At 35.7% G+C, this 21,834-nt stretch overlaps 1 long non-coding RNA gene across 1 annotated transcript in view; it reads right to left on the bottom strand.

The window, feature by feature from the left end:
- LOC134041237 (uncharacterized) overlaps window positions 1-21,834 on the bottom strand; it is a 77,327-nt gene that overhangs the window by 39,511 nt on the left and 15,982 nt on the right. The window contains exon 2 of the long non-coding RNA XR_009932967.1: window positions 9,657-9,704. This is a non-coding gene — a long non-coding RNA (uncharacterized LOC134041237). The remainder of the gene's footprint in view (window positions 1-9,656; window positions 9,705-21,834) is intronic.

The raw sequence follows: 21,834 nt of genomic DNA, 5'->3' as shown, positions 1-21,834 counted from the left end.
TTGCAATAAAACCCCCTAAACACAGCCTTCTAGCTGAGCCTCTAGATCAGAAGTGCCTCAGAACAGATCTAACTTCAGAGGAGAAAAAGAAGGAAGGTGTCATGCCAATGAGTCGGGTATGAGGAGTCCTCTACATGTTTCTTCTGTATCTGATTTTTTTCTCTCATCACCCCTGAGAGGCAGATCACCTGGGTGTGACTGCTTCTCCTTCCGGTGATTGCTACTTCTCAGTACTTTGAGGGAGATAATGTTGGGGCATAGTTCTGTTCTGCCTGCAGTAGTGCTGCTACAAATGTTTGGAAGAGGAGGAACTTTGAATTGTCTCCTGCTATAACCAGTACTCTCCAGTACTCACTGCTTCTTACCCCTGTTGTTGAGTACCTGATCTGATTGTTTCTTTCATTTAACTCATGCTGTGATGCTATAAATGACTGAAACAGGACCAAAGCAAGAAAACAGATATCAAAAGAAGGAGATGATGTTTTGGAATGTAGGGAGTGAGCATTTGCTGCACAGCTACACTTTGTCAGCTCTTCAGAATACCTCAAGAGCTGACATGCAAAAAACTACAGCAACAGAGTAAGTTTCCTTCTGTGCACTGAGAAGGAGGAGCAAAGGAATGTGCCTGAACATTCAGCATGTTAGTTTTAAGTCTGAAATCTCTTCCCCTACTGCTGTTTGTGCTCTGTATCCTGACTGTCCTGAATGTAGCATGTCTTTATTTGTGTCGAAGGAGGCACTCCTCACATTGTAACATCGTGAACATTGTTTTTCTTCAATCCTTGAAAGTTCAAAACATGGCAGCATAGATAGCTGTAACAAGTTATAAATAAAAATGACACAAAAGAATTTTCTCATTTCACAGTATTTATAGGAAAAACAATGTTTTATGCATTTCATATACCTCTTCTTTTCCAATCCTAAGCAGATTTAATGCATGAAAATTTTCTTCAGCAACGTCCTCAGTTTTTTATTTCCAGTTACAACTATTGGTCTTTTGTTAGTAGTTTTTTTTGTATTTAGGTTGATGGCCTCACAAAACTTCTCTGGACCCTTTAAGAATGATGCCATCATACTGTCATTTGTTTTGTCATCAAATCTAGTGTAAACCTGCATTTTGGGAATCTTTTTCCAATCCCTGAAGGATGATCATTCTTCTCTGTAAGCAGGTTTTTCATGGATCAAGTCTTTATTAGAAAATCTTTCACTTTGCCTTGACAAAATACAGCCTCGCCTTGCTCATTAGCTAGTCAAATTGCTGCTCCACTGTAAATACCATTTTCCAAACCTACTCCTTTGCTATTTTCAATTTCCTGCTTCATTTTAAAGCAATAAAGATAAGCTATCTGTCTTTATTTTCATGGCTCATCAGGACTACTTCTACCTGATACTTCTCCTTCAGTATCAAGAGGTTGACTCTGGTTTTGATCAACATATGATGCCAACTTCCATAATTTGGTCATTAAATTTTCAGACCACACTGAACATTTTCTCCTCAGCTGCCTCTCATGTAGTGGTTGCCTTCTTCATAAACAGAAGTGTTCACTATCTTCCCTCTATTTTTTTCTTATAAGTTTTATGTACTGTGAAGCTTCAAGCAATCCAACTAGACAACAGTTATATTGCAGGTATATTAATGCCAATGCATATCACAGTAGTACTGTGTCATTGCATTTGCTGCTGTAATCCCTCTGTTGTCCCTTTATGTAGAATCCAAGCATATCTACATTTTGTTGTGTGTTTTTTCATGGCCCAGCATAATACAAAGTGGCCCACATTGAGACCTTCCAAGATTTATGGTAGTACAGATAAATAATGAATATATACACTGGATGCTGCAGTGTAGCTGTTGGATTCTGTTGTGCCTAATGCCACGTCATAATTTAATGCAGAAAGGAGGTGCTCCAACCAGAGGCCTCACAAAAGGAAAAGAAGTGAGTTGCAGCCAACAGAAAAAATGCTAGCCCCAGAGGCCTTCTCAGCTGTCAAACTCAAGTCCATAGCTACTGGCATTGTGTCCTGAAAGCATCCCTCCCTTTTCCTCTCCACAGCAGTAAGAACAGATTCTCCCCTCTCACATAAGGAAGTAAATGCAAATATCACAAAGGTTTGCAGTGTATGCAGAAGGACTTTTTAGCCTTCTTTAGCGTCCTTCATGTATTCCATTCCTGACACAGCATCTCCTGGTACAGAAATCTTGAATAACCACAACTGTGCCATTCATCAGTCCTTTTTTCAAATGCCATCTGGTCTCTGTTGGGAAGGAACCTACACTAGTTTTTATTTGGTATCTTTGCACATTCCTATCTCATAGTGCTCTGCTTCCACTGTGCCTCAAAAGTAATGAGTCTTCAGAAAAGGGGCAAGGATGAATTCAATCGGGAATTCCCCAGGTATGTCACCCTCTTTCTGTAAATGGGTCTGCATGTAACCCTTTCTTTTAAAGACACACTGAAATGTCAGTGTTACATTGTACAGAGATGATGGAATGTTGAATGCCTGGCTGATTACAGAGATTGGACTGTGTGGACAAATGGTGAAGTATGTACCAAAGAAAATATAGTCCAATAGTTTAATTTTATCAGAATAAACCACAAAATGTAGTTCTGTATGGTTCTGTGGCTAACAGGAGGACTTAAAGAGCTCTGGCCTAGTTGGTGAGATGGAAGCAATTGCTGTGAAATAACTGTGGGAGTCTGAGGAGTCTGTACAACCCAAAAATTTGATCACAGCAACAGTTCTTGGTTATATATATGTAGACTGGATAAACTTAATGTTAGGCCTCATTAGGGCACCATGCACAGGCTGTGTATTTAGATATCATTGAGCACTAATTTTTGAGCAAACAAGATAGGGAATCCAGAAGAAGGACAGTCCTTGATTTAGTCTAGATCAACATACAACAAATGACTGTGGAAGAACCATTCAGTAGTGAGATATCATACTCAAGTTTGTCATACTTGTAGGAGAAAAAAAAAGATTAAAATGTTTTAAAAGTCCAGTCTTGTTTAAAAAAAGAATTGTATACTAATGAAGACACAGTTTAAATAAATATTAAAAATACATTGGGGCTTTGTTTTTCCGTTCTAATCTGATTAAATAAGACTTTTCCAACATAATTCAGCAGTAAAGGAAGCTACTAGAAATAAATAGAAATAAAGGTTTTTAAAAAATCAAAATCCAAGCAAGCAAAGCAGAAAAGAGCACAATTCTGGCAAGTGTAGACCTAATATGAAGCAGAACAAAGAGATTTTGAAATGCAATGGGCTAAAATTCTAAAAGCCAAACCCCATCTTTTTCCAGTGTAAAGTTTGCTAGCAAGGAGGTGAGTTTAATAGATAGTTGTGGTTAAGGAGAAAGACAAAGCCATTACAGAAAGAAATTGAATTCATTGCACTGGCAAGGTTTATGACAGAATGATTCAGGCATCCCCATATAGTAGTTGATTTTCATAGGGAATAGTTCAGATTTGATATCTCAATAAAAGGTTTTAAAACAAATTGATTGAATAAGCATTAATACCTTTCCCAATAACATGCTTTTCATTCAGTAGTCCTAGAAAAATTCAGAAATTAAATTGGTGAGCAACCCATGAGCTGTGTTGTGTAATCTCGTAGCCTAAATAACAGAGGAATGGAAAGTAATAAATGCGACCCTAGTTTTAAAAAGGGTTTTAGGGATGGCCATGGACTAAAGGATTAAAAAGTCAGGCTACCATGACAGACAAAATGGCAGTGATTGTGATAAAGCATACAATTAATAGGAACATGGGTAGGTGAAATAGCAACCATCATGGCTTTTGTACAAGTAGTTTTGTCTTAGAGCTTTGCTAGTTATTTGAAGGAGCAATTTCCAGATGCACAGGAAAACGTCTCCCAAAAGTTTTAAAAAAGTTCTGTAGCTGAAGACTGTTACTTCTTTGTGGATTAGTAAAGGGCTAGAAGACAAGGAACAGTAAGTATAGTGACTACTGGGTGGTTTTAACACTGCCCCCTCATGGAGGTTTGTACTGGCACCTTTGCTGGTCCACCTAAACAGTCTGAAAAAGTATAAAGATTGCAGATGATAAAAAGAAAATATTCACAGTTGGAGGCAGACCTAAATGGTGACCCTGAAGAGCTGCAGAAGGATCTCGCAGCAGGACCTGTGATGATCCAGGAGCCATGGCTGTCACAGTGGCCAGATATCGCTGACCCCACTGTTCAGCCGAATCCATCATCAGAGAGAGGCAGTAGATGTTGGATTACAGCAGCCATCAGCCTGTAAATGGTGAGCTCAGCAGGCTGTCACCAGTCCTGCCACTCGGGAAGGCAGGGACCTGTAGCTGTTCTTTTTAACAGCAGGAGCTGCAAAATGAAGAGAAGAGTCTTTCTCCCTGTTTTCTCAGAGTTTCATAACCCAATGAGCTTAAAGTACATGTTTTGCACTTGGAGTTCCTGCCTGCTAGAGAGTTGGAATATCACTGTTAAAGTGATAGATAATGTCTTGCTGCTGTGAGAAGCCAGGGCTCTCAAGCCACCTTACTGGTGTTTGCATGAATTTTTAGCAGCTTCTGTTAATTTCTTAAAATTATTCTGTAGATAAGAGTTTGTTGTCCTCATTGATTGATGATAAATTTTAACACATGAATCAAGTGTATAATGTTCCCATTTTCTTACATCTGTAGATTTTTTTTATTGCTCCTTTTTCTAGCAGTAGCAGAAATTGTGGATGGACAGATCAGTTGTACTTCTGTTCACAAACCTGTGGGCAATGGAAAATGCCAGTTTGCTGCTACTTCAGAAGCCAAAAGCAGTCACAGGCCCTAAAATTAATGCCAGGGGAAATCAGATGAAGAAGCAGATATGTTTCATGCAGCAACCAGAAAGTCTGGGGGATGGATGGAGTAGAAGATATCACTGTACCTTTGCAACAGCTGGAATGGTTTCCAAGCTGTTGTCTGCAAATCCCTAGTGGACTCCAAGGCTATGGTGAATTGAACATCTGTTTGGCTAAACCATAACAGTGCTTTAAATAGTGTTTCCACGTAAAGGTTTGATCAGATGGGTGTGTGGTGCTGTTTGAAAATTGCTGAGGGCTGATAATGATCTGTTGCTCAAAACAAAGTGGGAACCGATGTTCTGGAGTGTATGAAAAAGTAGAGAGCACTCCCTACCTGCTCCGTGTTTGGTAAGTAGCAAGCCTCTCCAAAAGAAGCAACAGCAAGAGGTGCCCAGAAAGGAGCCAGGAAAACTAGTCTGGCAGCAGTAACCCTTCTGTCCCCATCACACCTTCCCCAGTAACAGAAATATGGGGTTCTGAATCATTGTATTGTCCTTGAGTGTCCCTAAAAATCTGCACTAGTCCTACTTTTTGTATATACTCCCAACTACTAGATTTAGTTTTCTGATATATAAGTATGATTTTTCAAGTTTTGGGTCCTCATCTGACAAAAATTAACTTGACAACTCCTCTAGATTACAATATCCTTCTTTGAATTAAATCCTGATTTCTCATTGCCAGAAAAACAGATTTTAGAATTATCCATTCTGTCATTATTAATAGGCATAAACTTTCCTTACAATTATTAACATATCTTATTAGCCATTTGTTACTATTCCAAAAATCTCAGTTGTACTTGACCAACTTATTTTATTTCCATGAATGATACTTTTACATTGTAAAAAGCTTCTTTGTCCTCATCTCATGTCTCTTACTGCTTTTTTCTTACGATTGAAAATTTCCTAGCATCATAAAATATTTATATTATCCGTGCTTTTAGTTGCCCATGGCAGAGTTTACTTTCCATTGTCCAGAGTACCATACAAGCACATCCATAAGTAATTTGTAGAAATGTTAATTTTCCCAACCTTCTGTGCGTGTTTTTGTTAGGAGTTGTGGTGGTGTCAAATTTGAGGTACACCAAACTATAAGCCATATTCAAGGGGTATAAATATGTTTATCTTAAAGAAATAATTTGTCTGATCTAAAATCACTATAATGTATTTTTTCAAATTTAAACAAAATACTAGAAACAAATACAACATTTTTTAAAGGATAAGGCTAGTTGACAGGTGCTCTGTATAGCCTTTTTGTGTTCCATTTTGCTTGCTCATGTCTTTTGATACAAATGTGGAAATGAAGGGGGTTGTTCTTGTTTTTATATTATCTAGCTAAATACCTGTTGCTAGCTTACATTATTCTGATGTTGTCTTTGGTTAGGCTTGAGCTACAAGCTGAATATGAGATTGAGAGGAATCTTTGCCTTGTAACAGAAAGCAACTTGTAAGGAGGAAGAGAGTGACTTCTGCTATACTGTGGTAAAAAGGTGGTTTCTTGAGTCTACCTGTGAGTGACCAGAGAGAGAGGGATTTATGAGTCCAGGCAAGGCATATGGGTATAGCAGTATATGGGGAAGCAGTGATGGGGTATATTGTTAGGTCTGAGGATAAGTGCACATGAATGAAGACTTTGGTATAGGCTTCAGAGAGGGGGTTTCAATATGAGTTGGAAAGATCACAGTTGGATAAATACAGTGGGGTCAGTTGAAAGTCACTTTACTAAAGAACATGGCTACAGCTCTCTATCTGACTCTAGCTCATGCCACACTTGTCCTTGCTACACCTTTACCTGTTTTCTGGAACCTCAGCTTCTTCTCCAGATCCTGCACATGACCCTTTTAACTGGAAAACCTACTTTCCTGCTTACCCCAGGAACAATTACATGCAAAGGTACAAATAGTCCTTAAAATCTTTTACATCTAAAGCTTGTCTTCTGGTCCTTTATACTTTCTTCAGCTTCTTGTCTGTGGTGTTCTGCACTGCAGATGCAGACAGACAAATGAATCACAGAACAGAATCATTTAGATTGAAAAAGGCCCTTAAGATCATCAAGTTAACTATAAACCTAACAGTAAAAGTCCACACTAAACAGTGTCCCTAAGTGCTGTGTCCACATGTCTTTTAAATGGCCTGGGAAGCCTGTTCTAATGCTTAACAACCCTCTCAGTGAAGAAATGTTTCCTAATATCCAGTCTAAACCTTTTCTGGAACAACTTGAGACCATTTCTCCTTGTCCTGTGACTTGTTACCTTCAAGAAGAGACTGACGCCCACCTAGCTCCACCCTCCTTTCAGGCAGCAGTAGAAAGAGATAAGGTCTCCCCTGAGCCTCCTTTTCTCCAGGCTGAACAACCTCAGCTCCCTCCCTGCTCCTCAGAGGACTTGAGATCCACACCATTCCCCAGTTCCATTGCCCTTCTCTGATGCTGCAGCATCTCCATGTCCTCCTTGTAGTGACGAGCCCCAGACTGAACACAGTGCTGGCAGCATGGCTTCACCAATGAATTCAAAGGGATTCAAATGAGATGCTGTGGAAAGCTGACTGCACAATAGTAATACTTCTCCTTTACAATGTAAAGTTGGCATCTTGTCCAAGTGGGACATGTCCCATCATTTGAAATCTGCTGAGTGTAGATGAACTAATTTATTCCTTTCTCCCCTTACTTATGGGTAACACCCATAAAAATGTGATGGAGTGTTCTCCACATGATGAGTTATGACTTTTTAGGTAATGTTTGTCTTACTAAACAGAGGGAAAAGAGTCTTGAATTTCTAAAGCCTGGTCTCTTTGATTTGCATTTTTCTGTGATCTATGATCTTCCTGAAAATAAATTAATCCAGTGGATTATTACACTGACTGGCATTAAATTTAATCTTATGGACAGTGGGATTGCTTTTCTTAATTATTATTTTGCAGATCCCTGAAACATTGTTTATGAAGACTAAAGAGTCTGCAGAAAGACTGAAAGCAACGTCATAGGACAGCCCCTCAAATGAAAGGGTTTTTTTAAAATGCAGTGGAGTGTTTTGGGCACAGATCTTTTCATAAGTCTTAAGCTTTTATTTAACAGTTTTCCTTCTCAATATTGATTATGATTGTGTACTTATGTTTATGACTAAACATAGCTAATGAGGTACATGATTTCTGCCCAAGTTTGGATCTCAGTAATTAATAATCCTGTCAGCACGTGACTATACAAATAGATTGTGTACTAAGATCACCATAATGATAGTTTAAAAAGCGCATACTTTTGGGGTGGGGGTCTTGGTTGGTTTGGGCTTTTTTCTAAGAGGGTATGTTATTCTAAAAGGAAACTATTTTTGTGTTTCTCTCTTGGTCAGATTTCTATAGTGGATATGGAGATCATTCTTTTAGTGAGTCAACATTTGTCCCTAAAAGTTTGCTTTACGTTTATTGTTTGTCATATGTAGTTTTGTCTTTAAAGACTGTCGGAGTTCATGATTCCTGAGAAGTCACACCTTGAAGTTCTGGCACTATCTTTTCCAAAGTAAATTACACTGAGCTGGCATCCTGTTACTGTGTCAATAAGACATCAAATGTTGATACTGTATGTGCAACAACATTTGATATTATGGCTATTAAGCTACTTGAAAAAATACTATACAGATGGATTTTGTGTTTACAAGACCTGGCATTTAAAAATGTATGTCATGGTTGCATGTAGTAAATGTTTATGAATTGTTACAGGAGCGAAGATACTTACATTTATGTGCAATATCCTAGTCTTAGGTCTCATTATTTTTATCTCCTAAATATCTTATAATTTGGTGGTTATAAATATTTGAAGATATGATTTATTTCATTTGTTGAAATATTATGTGCATCATTTAGAATGGCTGCTAAAGAAGAGAAGTGGACATGCTCTTCTCATAACAGCTAAACATGAAAATAAGGTATCAGAGATAATAATATAATTCAGATTTATAAAAATCATTATGTTTTCCTGTATCAGCATACCTCTTTACAGAATGGTGATCTCATTCAAAGGTTACAGTTACCTAAATAGATTAATTGCTGAACTTTATTCTAGTGTTTTTATGTCTTTGCTGGAAATAAGAGAACACAAACACTTAAATTTTAAGTTATTGGTATTCATCCATGCTAAAGCTTTCAGAACTTGGTAATTAACCCCAGGACTGGATCCATAGCTCTTTTAAATTCTGGAGTTCCAGAAACTGTGCAGGTGAGTAGGAAAAAGCAAAGGAAGAAACTGAAATGGGGGGAAGAAAATTATTCTCTTTTACAGAAGGAAAGATGAAAAAAAACTTAATGAGCATAGGAGAAATAATATGAAAGAGAGGAGTCAGGTGAGTAATATTTTTTACATAGTGCTCAGATATGTTATGCTTTGTGCTTGCATGGAAAACAGAGTGAGACTTCAGCTTTCTAACTGGTATTCTGAGCTGTTTTTTTAGTCACTGTGCATTTTTATTTTAGCACAGTCACTTCTAAGGAAGGCTTTAAACTGACCTTCAGGGCCAACCTGAATCACAAAATTCATTTTCCTGATGAAATAATGACTACCCCAATGTTTGTCTTCCCAAGTTAGCTCTTAAAAAACCCCACTATTAGACATGATAAAATCAAGACCATTTTTAAGATATATACTTCTGTTAATTCTAGTCACTGGCATTTGGGAAAAGGCACAAGCAGGCATGCAATAACAGTTAAGAATGTCAGAATTTGTGTGTATAACTTAATTGTAATAGTACTGAAACTGAAAATAGAAACTGCTAATTAACTGTTACTCAGCAGGACTAGGTAAAGTCAATCAATTCACAACCAAATGTAGCTGTAGAATAATGGATTACTTACATTGGCACTCATTACAGCTTAGACATCAGTGTGGATTTCATCCATAAGCTGTAATAAAATAAAATAAATTAGGAAATGGCAAAAAAAAAATTCATTCAGTAATTTGTGCATGGATGTGCTTAGTTTCTCCATGATTCCCATAAGTATATATAATATTATAGCAAGAACATATGTTTAGGGAATTCCCATACTTTTTAAATGGAGCAATTAACAAATATTAATACAGTGACTATAACTGGTCTTCATGAATTACCATGCAAAATCCCCATTTAACTACAGATATAAGGATCCCAAATTTTTGTACATTCAGTGGTATGCATAAAACATTTTAACTGTTCACCTGAGCAACACTTCAATGTAACTGAGCCCTGAGCTGATGTATGGCATAATAACATTCCCTCTAAAAGGGGACTGTGAATGAAGATGGGTGGGGCAGGGAGAGGTCCTATGGTGCCAGTTCACAATTAATTTTGGAATGGTAACATCTACTTTTTGGAATGTAATGTATTAATTTCTGCTGATAGAGATAGGTCAGCATAAGAACTATGCTATAAATTGCTATGTGATAGGGTTCTCATTCCTGTGCCACATCTGTGTCATTGGGCAGCAGTTTTTAAGGGCACCCAGTAAAGGTAGGAATACAGAAAAACTAACATAACTACTCTTCATGTTTGTTCTAAAAGGAAAATGAAATTAAATGCAGAAAAAACTTTTGGAAGTTCTAAATAAGATACTTTTTTTGGTCTGTTTAATAGTTAAGCCCTTGCTGTTACGTTGTTTTGCATTGTTGTTAGTCTATTTCATGTTGCATGATTCTAGAATGGTTTCAATCATGCAAATTGTTCAGTGCAAAAGCCCATTTCAAGTCTATTTAGATTTTAAACATGTCTTTATAATCACATTATAACTGGCAACTATGTGTTGTCCTCATATCAACAGTATCAAGATGACTGCATTCTGAAATAATTATTAGTGGAAGACCTCTCCAGTCCCAGGACTATGTCTCTCCAACTTCCCATAGTGACAAGGAAGTGCCAGTTGTGAGCTGTCCCTTTGGTGTCTTCCAGTCCCTAGATCACTGCCCAGGAGGAAAGCTCACTTTCCCACCCCATTCTCTGATTATTTATGCTTTGGTGCTGCTATTCTGTAAGCACACAGTCTTGGCTTTGCATCTGGGCTGGCAAGCTGTGAAGGTGGTGTGGAGAAGCTGTTTCCACTGACCAGTTCCACACTGAAGTTTTCTGCACAGACTGGGCTGTATACCAACTTTAAAACCAGCCCTTCACCCATGACTCTTTTATTTAATTATAGTTCATTTAAAATAACCATTGTAATATGTGTCCAAGACCATGACATTGGATTTCAGCATTTTTTTCATGGCAGTATTTACTGTATTTAGTAACAAATTAATACGGTATTTAATGAATAGTGTCTTAAAGTTTGGAATAGAGAATCCCATCTTAAATTTTTATTTACATCGGATAAATTTAAAGCCCAGTAGTACATAATTAGTTCTAACAGAAAAGCAAACTTCCTTTTATTTGGGTCTGACTTAATTTTTGTGCTCAGTATAGTGCACACAAGTACGGTTCAGTAGTAAAAAAATTATTATTATGCACCACAAACCTATTAGATGTTCTGTGCAGATTAAAGTCATTAGTAGATTTTCTTTGTTCAGATTAAAGAAAGTTGAAAATATGCTGAATATCTTATTAATCCAGATGTTGTTATCCATAAATATTCATCTTGAAGATAAGATGCTAGCTTCATAAATACCTAGCTAACTTCACGAAATTAATTACATTTCAAATATGTGATTCAGAGTCTAAGATTCAGACCTTAGGGTGGGATGAATCGCCCTCTGGAGGTGCCCATTTTAGTTTGCTGATTTTACAGGAATCCTGCTCTGAGCTAACTAGTTCAAACTCAGTTAGGTGACTGGCCTGTCACCTTCATTGAGAAATAACTGAGCATTTCTACTGTAGTAGATCTTTTCTTTAGACATCTCTAAGAATGCTGCCTTATTCTTCACCTTTCATGTCAGTGTTCTTGTACTGTTTCTAATATGAATAAATAAGATTGTTGCTGTTGCCATTTCCTGTGTATTGCTTTTTCTTGTAATTTTCAATCTTGTAATCTTTCCCGTTTTTTGTCTTTCCTTTCCTTTCCTTTCCTTTCCTTTCCTTTCCTTTCCTTTCCTTTCCTTTCCTTTCCTTTCCTTTCCTTTCCTTTCCTTTCCTTTCCTTTCCTTTCCTTTCCTTTCCTTTCCTTTCCTTTCCTTTCCTTTCCTTTCCTTTCCTTTCCTTTCCTTTCCTTTCCTTTCCTTTCCTTTCCTTTCCTTTCCTTTCCTTTCCTTTCCTTTCCTTTCCTTTCCTTTCCTTTCCTTTCCTTTCCTTTCCTTTCCTTTCCTTTCCTTTCCTTTCCTTTCCTTTCCTTTCCTTTCCTTTCCTTTTTGTTTTGACTCTTTTCTTTTCTTTTCTTTTCTTTTTGTTTCGACTCTTTTCTTTTTGACTCTTTACAGCTGCCATCCTTTCTGAAGCTTTTCACTTGCTACCTCTCTGGCAATCCTACTTTCCATGTTGAAAGTACTGTCCTAACTTCTGATGTGGAAGATTGCTGACCCTTCCTTTGATGCTGATACCAGTATTTTCTTGACTGATAGTATTGTAGTGAAGACATAGAAAAAGAAGACTATGGCACTCATGATTTCTTTTTGTGGTTTGAGTAGTCAAAAAATATTGTTCTTCTGCCTTCATATAAAATGTGTTGGTTTCCTAATGTAATTGTAACTTAAAGAAGTTTGTAGAAATGTAAAATGAAATGTGAAGAGTATAAAATCCATATTAAAGACATAAAAGTTTAATAAAATATAGCATTAGTCTTTATTTTAACATCTGAGTCCTACATGGCTCACTTGCAAAAAGGGGGGTAGACTTACAAAGTTGCATACTGCAAAGTCTGACTTAAAAAGGTGAAATTTCTGTTCAGTAATTATTAAAAGGTCAAATTATTTTCTTTCTCCCTCTGTTAATATTTTCTTGGTTTATACCTGTTAAAGATCTCACCTTCTCTTGAGTTCTGTCTTCTCCTTTTTTTTTTTTTTTGTTTTTTTTTTGTTAGCCTAAGTTTGTTGTTCCTTTCTACACTGGTATCTCCTAACTATTTTGGTCCAACACTGATCCCTTTTTTCTCATATGTTTGCATCCATTTTCCTAGAATATTGCCTTGAGCATGATCATATATACTCAAGAATATATTTACTTCTAAATGCTGGATGGATCTGCTATTTTAGGACTTCCAGTAAAGCAGAGAAGAAACTTAACAACTCATGAGAGCATTTTAGGTTTTTTTTATGATATATGTGCCTTCAGAAGATCAAAGTACCTTGCCTCCTACATCAATGGAATAGTAACTATAGACAGAGATAAACATTCCTGTAAAAATAAAGACTTATGGTACTTATTCAATATAGGAATGCTAACTTAAAAAGAGCATCTGAATGAAACCATGCTGTGTTCATAAATGGTATGGCAAACATTTTTGGTTTTGTTTGTACATAAAAAAAATGCTATTGGAAAGAGTGCTTTATATTGATAGCAATATAAGGAAATAGAAGGTTTTGAAACAGACAACTGAAAGGTATACCTGCATAAAATCAGGAGAATTTTGAAAATCATGCTCTGCTGGAGCAGAAATACTGAATGATAGTTAATGTTTTTTGTGGCATAGATACCTACGTATTTTATTAGGTATACTAAAAGTTCTTTAGATAATCTAAATTATTTGGATTGTAGTAAAAAGATGCCATGATAAAACATAAACAGTGATGTTCAGAACTTTTGCTTTACATGTGTAAAATATTATTCTGTAGCTTCTTCTGATACCTACAATAATTGGCAACAATAATGGCACTAATAATACCAATATACTAAAAAATTATTGGAGGTGTGAGTGAGAATGTCATTTATGGTGCCTAAAAAATTTTAACTAGTGTAGTTACCTGCAGGACTTTACATAATTTTGAGGCCATTAACAAAGCACCTTTGCCAGATGTGCATACTGAGCATGAGGATGAGATTACAAACTATGATTAGAAAGCAGAGGAAATTTGCAATCTCTAAAATGGGTACACCAATGAGGCATTTGTGTCGAACAGTAGAAGCAGTATGTTTTTTACTAAAATTAACTTGCATTAACTGCAACTGAGTTTATAAAGAAAAACTACCTGAAAATTACCCATGGAAAACAAAAGAATGTTAAAACCTGATGGGGCTTTCTGCAGTATATCCTCATGTTATGCACATTAACAGCATACAGTTAAGTCACTACTGGTTGCTGAAGATTTGTCCTTTCTATTAACGATATAAGGCAATACAGATCCTGAAATAATCTGTGACTTAATACTCATATTCATTTTACAGCCCAGTAGTTATGACTAAGGCCTTGCTTATCATAAAAATAATACAATTCTAACAATGGCATATTATTGTTAGAAGGAAGTACATCAAAGTGACTTAGCACAGTTTTAGAAAGCTAATTTTGAAGTACTGTATTGGTATAGCTTAAGTTATTAAACTTGCTTTTTTGATAATACTACCAGTCTAAAATTCAGACTTGCAGTTTGATGATAATTTTTTTTATATGCAACTTTTTTGTAGGTTTGATTTGCAATTTTTGAGTGATAAAATCTTGTTTTAAAAAATCAGTTAAAATGTCTTTATTTTTAAATCTATTAGGAACAGTAAGGAAAACATGGCTGGAAATACTAACAAAACAGGAAGTATATTTCAGCAAATGATTAAGTGTAACTATAGGGAAGCATTTGCCAGAGGAGAATAAAGTTGAGTGAATTACTACATTGAGATGTGAAAACATACTTAATCTATAAAGTCCTGCAGGAAATAATAATGCAAAATTGGTCTTTCATTTCATAAATACAACTTAGGTATAAGCAGTCTTGAGAGATGCAATACCACTACAAATTCCAAGAATTGTTCTTTGATTGCATTAGAAACAGGACTGGCTAAGACATAAATAGAATATAACTATCTATAGCTATATAAGGAATATAAGGTGAGGGAAACATAATTTATAAAACATCCACCCTGCTTGCAGATTCTGCAGATCACATGGCTGGCAGACACAGAAATAATTTCACAAATGAAAATGGAAGATGCAAAATCCATGAAGTTTGATTTGTTTGACTTTCTCTAGGTTTATGATGGTCTCCATGACTATCATATGTATGGATATAGATATAGATGATATAGATATACATTTACATATTATATATATAATTTTATATATACTTTTATATTCATACATATATTGCTATATATATGGGAATGTATGAAAATCTGTAAAAGAGAAATCTGAGTTACGTGCAAGAGGTGCTTCAAAATAGGTTACAGGATTTTTGTATAGTACTTAAAACAACTGGAAGAAGAAATGAGAGTTAGTACACTACTGGATCTGATAATGATCAGGAAAAAAGGAGATACTAGATCTAAAATTAAGACATTACGACTGTACAATACTTCTAGTTTAATAAAACGACCAGAAAAGGTGTAAACACACTGTGAAATCATTGACAGAAAGATAATGAGTGTGAAGTGTAATAGCAAAAGCTGGTTCAGAGTAACATTGCAATAGAATAAGAGCGATTCCACCATAAAAAAATGTTTAGTGAAGTATAAAGTTGGAGAAAAGGAAACAGAACTGAAAAGGAGAACTTGCCATCATGCAAAGAAAGAACAGAAAGAGAGCTTAGACCATGTGATGCTATCTAAGAAAGCCTAATTATCCACTTAATTAGTATAATTTTGCTAATATATTCTGAAAGTATGTGAAAATCTTAAAGGAACACAAGAAATCAGATTTTTTTCTAGTTTCTTGAGCAGTTAATTTTTTTCTTTTTTCCCCCCATAGAATAATATTGAATAAAAGGAAGTCTTGAGACCACTGTCTACGAATGGGATCATTTATTTGAAAAGATAGTTGAATAAACAGCAAACAAAAATGGTAATTTAGAATATAGAAAAGTGTCTGAAAATGTGAAGGGTTCCAGATTGTGTACCCTGTTCTGCTCACTGGAGGTAGCACAAGGTAGCTAATATCCATTCCTACTTGCAGGCTGAAAATTTGCCTGCCCTGGGGGAGTCTAATGCTGATCTGTCCTTCTCCCATACCAACAGCTCACGTCCTCTGTGCAGGTTTGGGACTGGCATCGTATGAAGGTATCTCTCTACCAGTTTTTGGCTGCATTTAATTTCTTATTTCACATAGAAAAGATAATGTATCACAATCCAGTCAAGAGCTGATAGCAAACTACAGCTCACATTTGCCTGGCTAACCCACCTGCTTCTCCTGAGCCAGGGTAGCCTCATTTGTACTGCCTATTACAAGATTCCCTAACCCATGCTGTTCCTCAAATCCTGCAGTATTTTACCTGAATGCTTGTTGGCCTCGGCCAAAAGCATACCAAAGAGCAGGCTAACAGTTATAAGGTGTGATTTATCACATGGTAGAGCTCAAGTGTGTGCCTGAGCCCTCTTCAGCTCAGTAACATAGATGTAACCTTAGGAACTACATCCAGTTGACAGTAATTACAGCTGTACTAGCTTGCTCTAAATCAAAAATGCAATGGCATGAAAACCAGTAATCTTACAGACTACTATTTGTTGACCAGAAATATCAATTAATGTATTACATTTGAGTATAATATGTGACAATTAAAAGGGAAGGAACTATAGAAAATCTGAGAAAGGGCAATTTAAGAAAGTCACAAGACAACGGAGGGGAAAACATACTTATCTGTTGTGGAAGTATTTTAACATGGAAACTTGAAAGCCCATTAGATGACTGAATATTCTTTTCAAGGTAAGCAAGGTTCCAGTAAAGAACTTAGCATAGGACCATTTGGGTAAATAGATTTAGTTCAATATTCAAATGGAGTTTGGGTCCCTTCTACTTTGTAGGATAAAAACCTGAAATATGCTTGTGGTATTTTATATCTGAGACTTTTGAGAAGGACCTGATGTTGAAGTGGGCATGCTTCAATATAAAGTAGTCACCTTATCATGCACAAGATGGGATAAGGGCTCTACTGAATATTTATACAGTTTTCAAAAAAGCCTATATGCAGTAATGACTTGTAATGAGTGCAATCTCTGTGTTACTTGGACAGGTGTTCATTTTGTGATATAATTACCATTAGGTTCCAGGTCACCTTTTGGCCTGTGAGATCAACAGTTATTTCCATGATAATTTCTAATTTTACAGGTTGTAGAAAACTGTGTGCACGAAAAGCTGCACAAGAAGGGAAAATGGAATTACTTTCATAAACTACTTTGTGACCTGGGATTAACTGCTTAAGTCTCAAGACAGAAAATAAAAAAGGAAATGAAAATGTTTCACATCAGACAATGCTGGAACATGATCAATTAGCATTCAGCTGAGTATTGTCTTTTAAGTCACTCAGAGGTAAAGAGAGGAAATAAACTGCTCAAATAAAAACAAATACTTTCTGAAATAGATTCTGAAAGTGGTCAGGTACTCTGGTGAGTGCTGAGGACATAAAGTACTTAAATGAAAGAAACTGGACAAAATTGTAGGGTGCTGTAGATCAAAGGAAATAGCCAAGAGTTTGAGAAGTAAGATTAGGAGCAGGATTTGGAAGCAGTTCTTAGTATGGAATTTTTCTTAATGGAACACTGGTAAGAAGATAAACCATCATAACCATGGTTCAGCATGAATTTGCCTGTAGACTTAGCATTTGGAGAAGTTGTTCTGCAGGAATGCAGGCAGCTTTTCTGCAGGAACAAACCAGCTATTCTGGCTTTACCATAATGCCGCCAACTGGATGTGCAACACAGTAGGGAACTGCATAATGAAAAATCCCTTTTGTAGTATGAATGTATGGATCTGTACATTTGGCTTGCTTTACATCAGTAGAATTATGCTTTGGCCAGTACTAGAAACTACATTAAAAGAAGGAAGAGAATATCAATTAAGAATACAAGAAACTGGAATTAGACACACATAGATAGAGAATAACATAAAGGAAATCTGTCACACATATTACATACCTAGCTGAATAATAATTTTTCTTTCTTATAATGACCTTGTACTTTGGAAATGCAGGTGAATTATATAAAATTACAATACTGTGATGTCCTTGAGTATAGTTTTAGAAAATTACATGAAACAGCCAAACAAAATATTTGATGTTATCCACTTCTCTCTGGAGTACATTATATATGCTAAACCTAATTCTGAACTGCCAGAACTGGTAGTTCCTGTTTTGAGGAAAAAGGTTGCTTCGAGACTTCTGCAAAAAGAGATTCTGAAAAATCTTACGGTGCATAGGACCCTTCTACAAGATAAGTCTTCATAGACTGTTTCTCTCTTCATTGTGATTGCATTCTGTGTTCATCACTCCTTCTTAAATAATCACTTGTTGAAGGATTTGCTATCTATGTTTCCTGAGGAAGTGGGGGTACGTAGTTTTTAGGAGCTGCTGGAAGCTGAAGTATGGGAAGGAGGAGATAACTGCATTCAGAAGTTTGGTTGAAGGGTAGAGGTTTTTCTGGAGATGAGATGGGGTAGCTTGAGCAGGAAATGTAGAGCTGCAAGGAGTCCTTCAGTCTTATTTACTCATTTAGGCTGTTGAGAACACACCTACGTATCAGGGATATTTTGCCAATTGATAGATTAACTAGATTACAAAGAACAACTACTACTTTTCAGAAATTCATTATGAAAGTATCCTATGAATAAACTATATGAATAATAAAAAGCAAAACCAAACTGTAGAAACCACTTCTGAGAAGAACTTTCATATGTGATTATGGTATAGTTGCATAGTCTGCGCAAGTCAAGTAGAGCAAAGAAATGGAAAATCTGGGCTAAATGTCATAAACTGCTCTGCAGTTTATCACTTCTTCTCCCCCTCCCCTTGCCTCCTCCTCCCCACCACCTTCTTTTCAAGGAAATAATTTGAAGATTCCTGGAATAAACTATCTGTGGTTTAAAAAAAAAAAGGAAAAGAGACTGAATTCTCTAAAGGCAGGCATTTGGGAAAAAAATGTGAATACAGATAGTTGCTGCAAAATTGATCTGCTTTTATCTTAAATCCTTTGTTTTATTTTTCGTCGTCCACAATATTTCTTCTTCATTCAGGCAAAACTCATTGAAAAGAATACAAAATGTGGCACATTTTTATCACAAGCTAGTAGTTGTGTAATCATCAAAAAGAGATTCCTAGTGTATTTTCAACTACCAACATCCTTCTAACTGTGTTTCAGCAGACATTACTAATTTTGAGACAATAGAGAGAGATACGTGCTATGAGTCAAATCTCCTTTCTGTTATACTTGATTCTCAAAGAACTGGATTTATGCCTGTCTGTCCATCCATCCATCTGTCTGCTTATTTATTAAAAATATTGTGATCCTTGTTTTAGCTGTTAAATGCAAAACTAAGAAGATATACAAAATCCCTGGTGCATCCAGTTTTTTGAAGTAAAGGAAAAAAATAAGAAAAAGTGACTTTGTATTCAAAGAAAATTGTCATTACTGATTTCCAAAAAAAGTTACTGAAGAGGTCTAGGGGTGTATTTTGTTTCAAGGGTCTGTGGGGCCTACTGCTCTACAGTTCCATAAAACTTCAAGTAACATGGATACTACCCAGTTTTACAGATGAAGGAAAATCAAAAAACATGCATGCAAGATGGCCAGAGTAAAAATCAGTGAATAAAATTATTTGATCTCTATGTTAAAATGAAGTCTGAAAAAGGAAAATTAGTTCAATTTTCAGGCAAAGGGGAATCCATAGGAAAACACGTGAGTAAAAAGGTTTTTGGAAAGCAAGATTTATAAGCCTATTTCAGAAAAGTTGTATTTGTTTAGTCTGAAGAAGAGAAGACTGGGGAAAATAATAGGACATCTGATGATTATTGGGAAGAAGATGGTTGCCAATGGTCTTTTGTACCCAGTAGCGGAAGGACAAGAAAACATTATCTTAATTTACAGTCAAAAGAACAGGCTACATATTTGAAAAATACTTTTAAGTACAAGGACAGTTAAGGACTAGAACCAAGTTATCTGGTGATGCTGCAGCATCTTCCCTCACTGATAAATTAGAACAGATTAGACAAAATGTTTCTGTCATAATAATGCTCTTACATCTATTTTCTTCCATAATTATTGGCTCCACACAATAGATAACCGAGAATATTAAGTTGTAACTTGAAAAATAAATTCAGAATGTGGAGATAAAATTGTATAATCTGAACACATGATAAATCATCATAAATGCAGGTTTCATTTTTTTTCCTAATTGATGTATTCTTGAATTTTGCATGCCTTTGTGTATTTTAATTTTCACTTATTTAGTTTTAAAATTTATTTATGTATAATTTATATTTATAGATCATCAGTAAGGGTAAAGCATGTTACCTGTTCATGCAAGCAGTGCTATTACTCTGCTTGCACTGCTTGGTTCTCTGGGCAAGAAGCTGATTTCAGCATTGCCAATGGCCTTTTTTCTTGTCTTCTAATTCTCTCTAGCATATGCTCTTCAGGTATGTATAGCTTTGTAGGTATTACAGGGAAATATTCTGAATTCAAAACACATATAATTTCTTTTAAGTCACATATAGATAACTAGGGTTTACTACTTGACAGAATATCTGAAAAAGTCTAAATCCTAAACAAAACCAGAACTTTGATGGTAAATTTTACTTTCTGTGGTTAACAGGCTATTTTTACAGTGATAAATAAAGTCTGTTAGTAATAAAAATGAAACCTAGTATCTATGCTGTGATAATAGAACCCTAACATGAAATTAGTTAGTGATATTAGAAAGTATCACTTGTATTTCTGCTCCAAACCTCAAGTTATTTTATTTTCCTGTACTCAAAAACAGTATTAAAGAAAATGTATGGTTCATGTTACCAACATTCATGGCCTTGATTAAAATGGGAATAATCCATGTATATATGCTTTTGTCAGAGCATAAAATATGTAACATTAGAACAAGAATATTGAAGGAAGAGGATCATTTGACTATTCAGAATACTGACAGAATTCAGTCTGTTCGGAATACTGGCTATCGTGTCTGTTCTCTCTTAGAAATTCAACTTGAAGGATGATGAGAAAAGAATTAATAATTATTACTCTGTTGTACTCTATTAGATGCTTGAGGACTTATGTGTTTATATCAAACAGTAATTAAAGTCTTCAAATTAAAGTGTTCATCTTCCAGTGGTTTTTCTTGTATTGGGTCTGAAACAGGAAAGGCTGTGAACATTTGCAAATGAACATTTTATTCTACCTTCTTCTCTCAAATTGTGTTAGAAAAGTTTCAATTATTAGAAGCAGCTGTACTACAAATGTGAGGATTGTACAGAGAATCAAATAACTTTCACTCAGTTAACATCTCAGAGAAGAAAAAAGAAAAGTAGCACCTCTTCACTTTTGTAGCTCATTGTATCTTCTTATCTTGATAAGGAACCAAGGGGTTCCAGTATGCCTTTTTTGTTTAATGAATGCACCTGAACCATTTAGATTTACCTGGCTTTGGTTTGTGGTTTTGTTTTTGTTTTTGGTTTTTTTGTTTGTTTGTTTTTTATTTTTGAAGTAGGAGGTATCTCCTTATGCTACTTGAGAATTAACTTCAAAAGAGACCACCACAGTCTTAAAACCTTTATGATACAAGCTGATTTGAAGAAAGATTGTAGTCAGCTTGAATAGACAAAAATATGACTCACATAACACTACATCTTTAAGTTAATACAGTTTATATACGAGAAAGCATAGGTCACATAATTTTTAGAGAAAAATGTCTAGGAAATAACTTTAGAGTGCTTAACTTGCAGTTTTTTGCAAGGATAGGAAAGTATAATTCCTGCATAGAAGGGAATACTGCTTTTGAAAGGCCTCTGAAAGTTGTGTGACTTAACCTCTCATGTAAGTCAGAAAAGTAATTTCTGATCCAAGGTGTTTCCTGAAGAGAGAATAATGGTTTTAAGTTGCAAGATGCCTTAATCAATTAGACAATTAAAAAAATACTAACGCTCCTTTTACTTACAGTTGAAACCTACAGTTGTCTGGTTTTACTTGTGAGAACTTGCTTCTCAACACGTGTATTAATTTAAGAATTTTTGTAGTGGAACATT

This window comes from Cinclus cinclus, chromosome 2 (genome assembly GCF_963662255.1).
Source record: "Cinclus cinclus chromosome 2, bCinCin1.1, whole genome shotgun sequence".
Taxonomy (NCBI): Eukaryota; Metazoa; Chordata; class Aves; order Passeriformes; family Cinclidae; genus Cinclus; species Cinclus cinclus.
The sequence above is the reverse complement of the archived record's forward strand: the minus strand, read 5'-3'. Positions and strand labels throughout refer to the sequence as shown.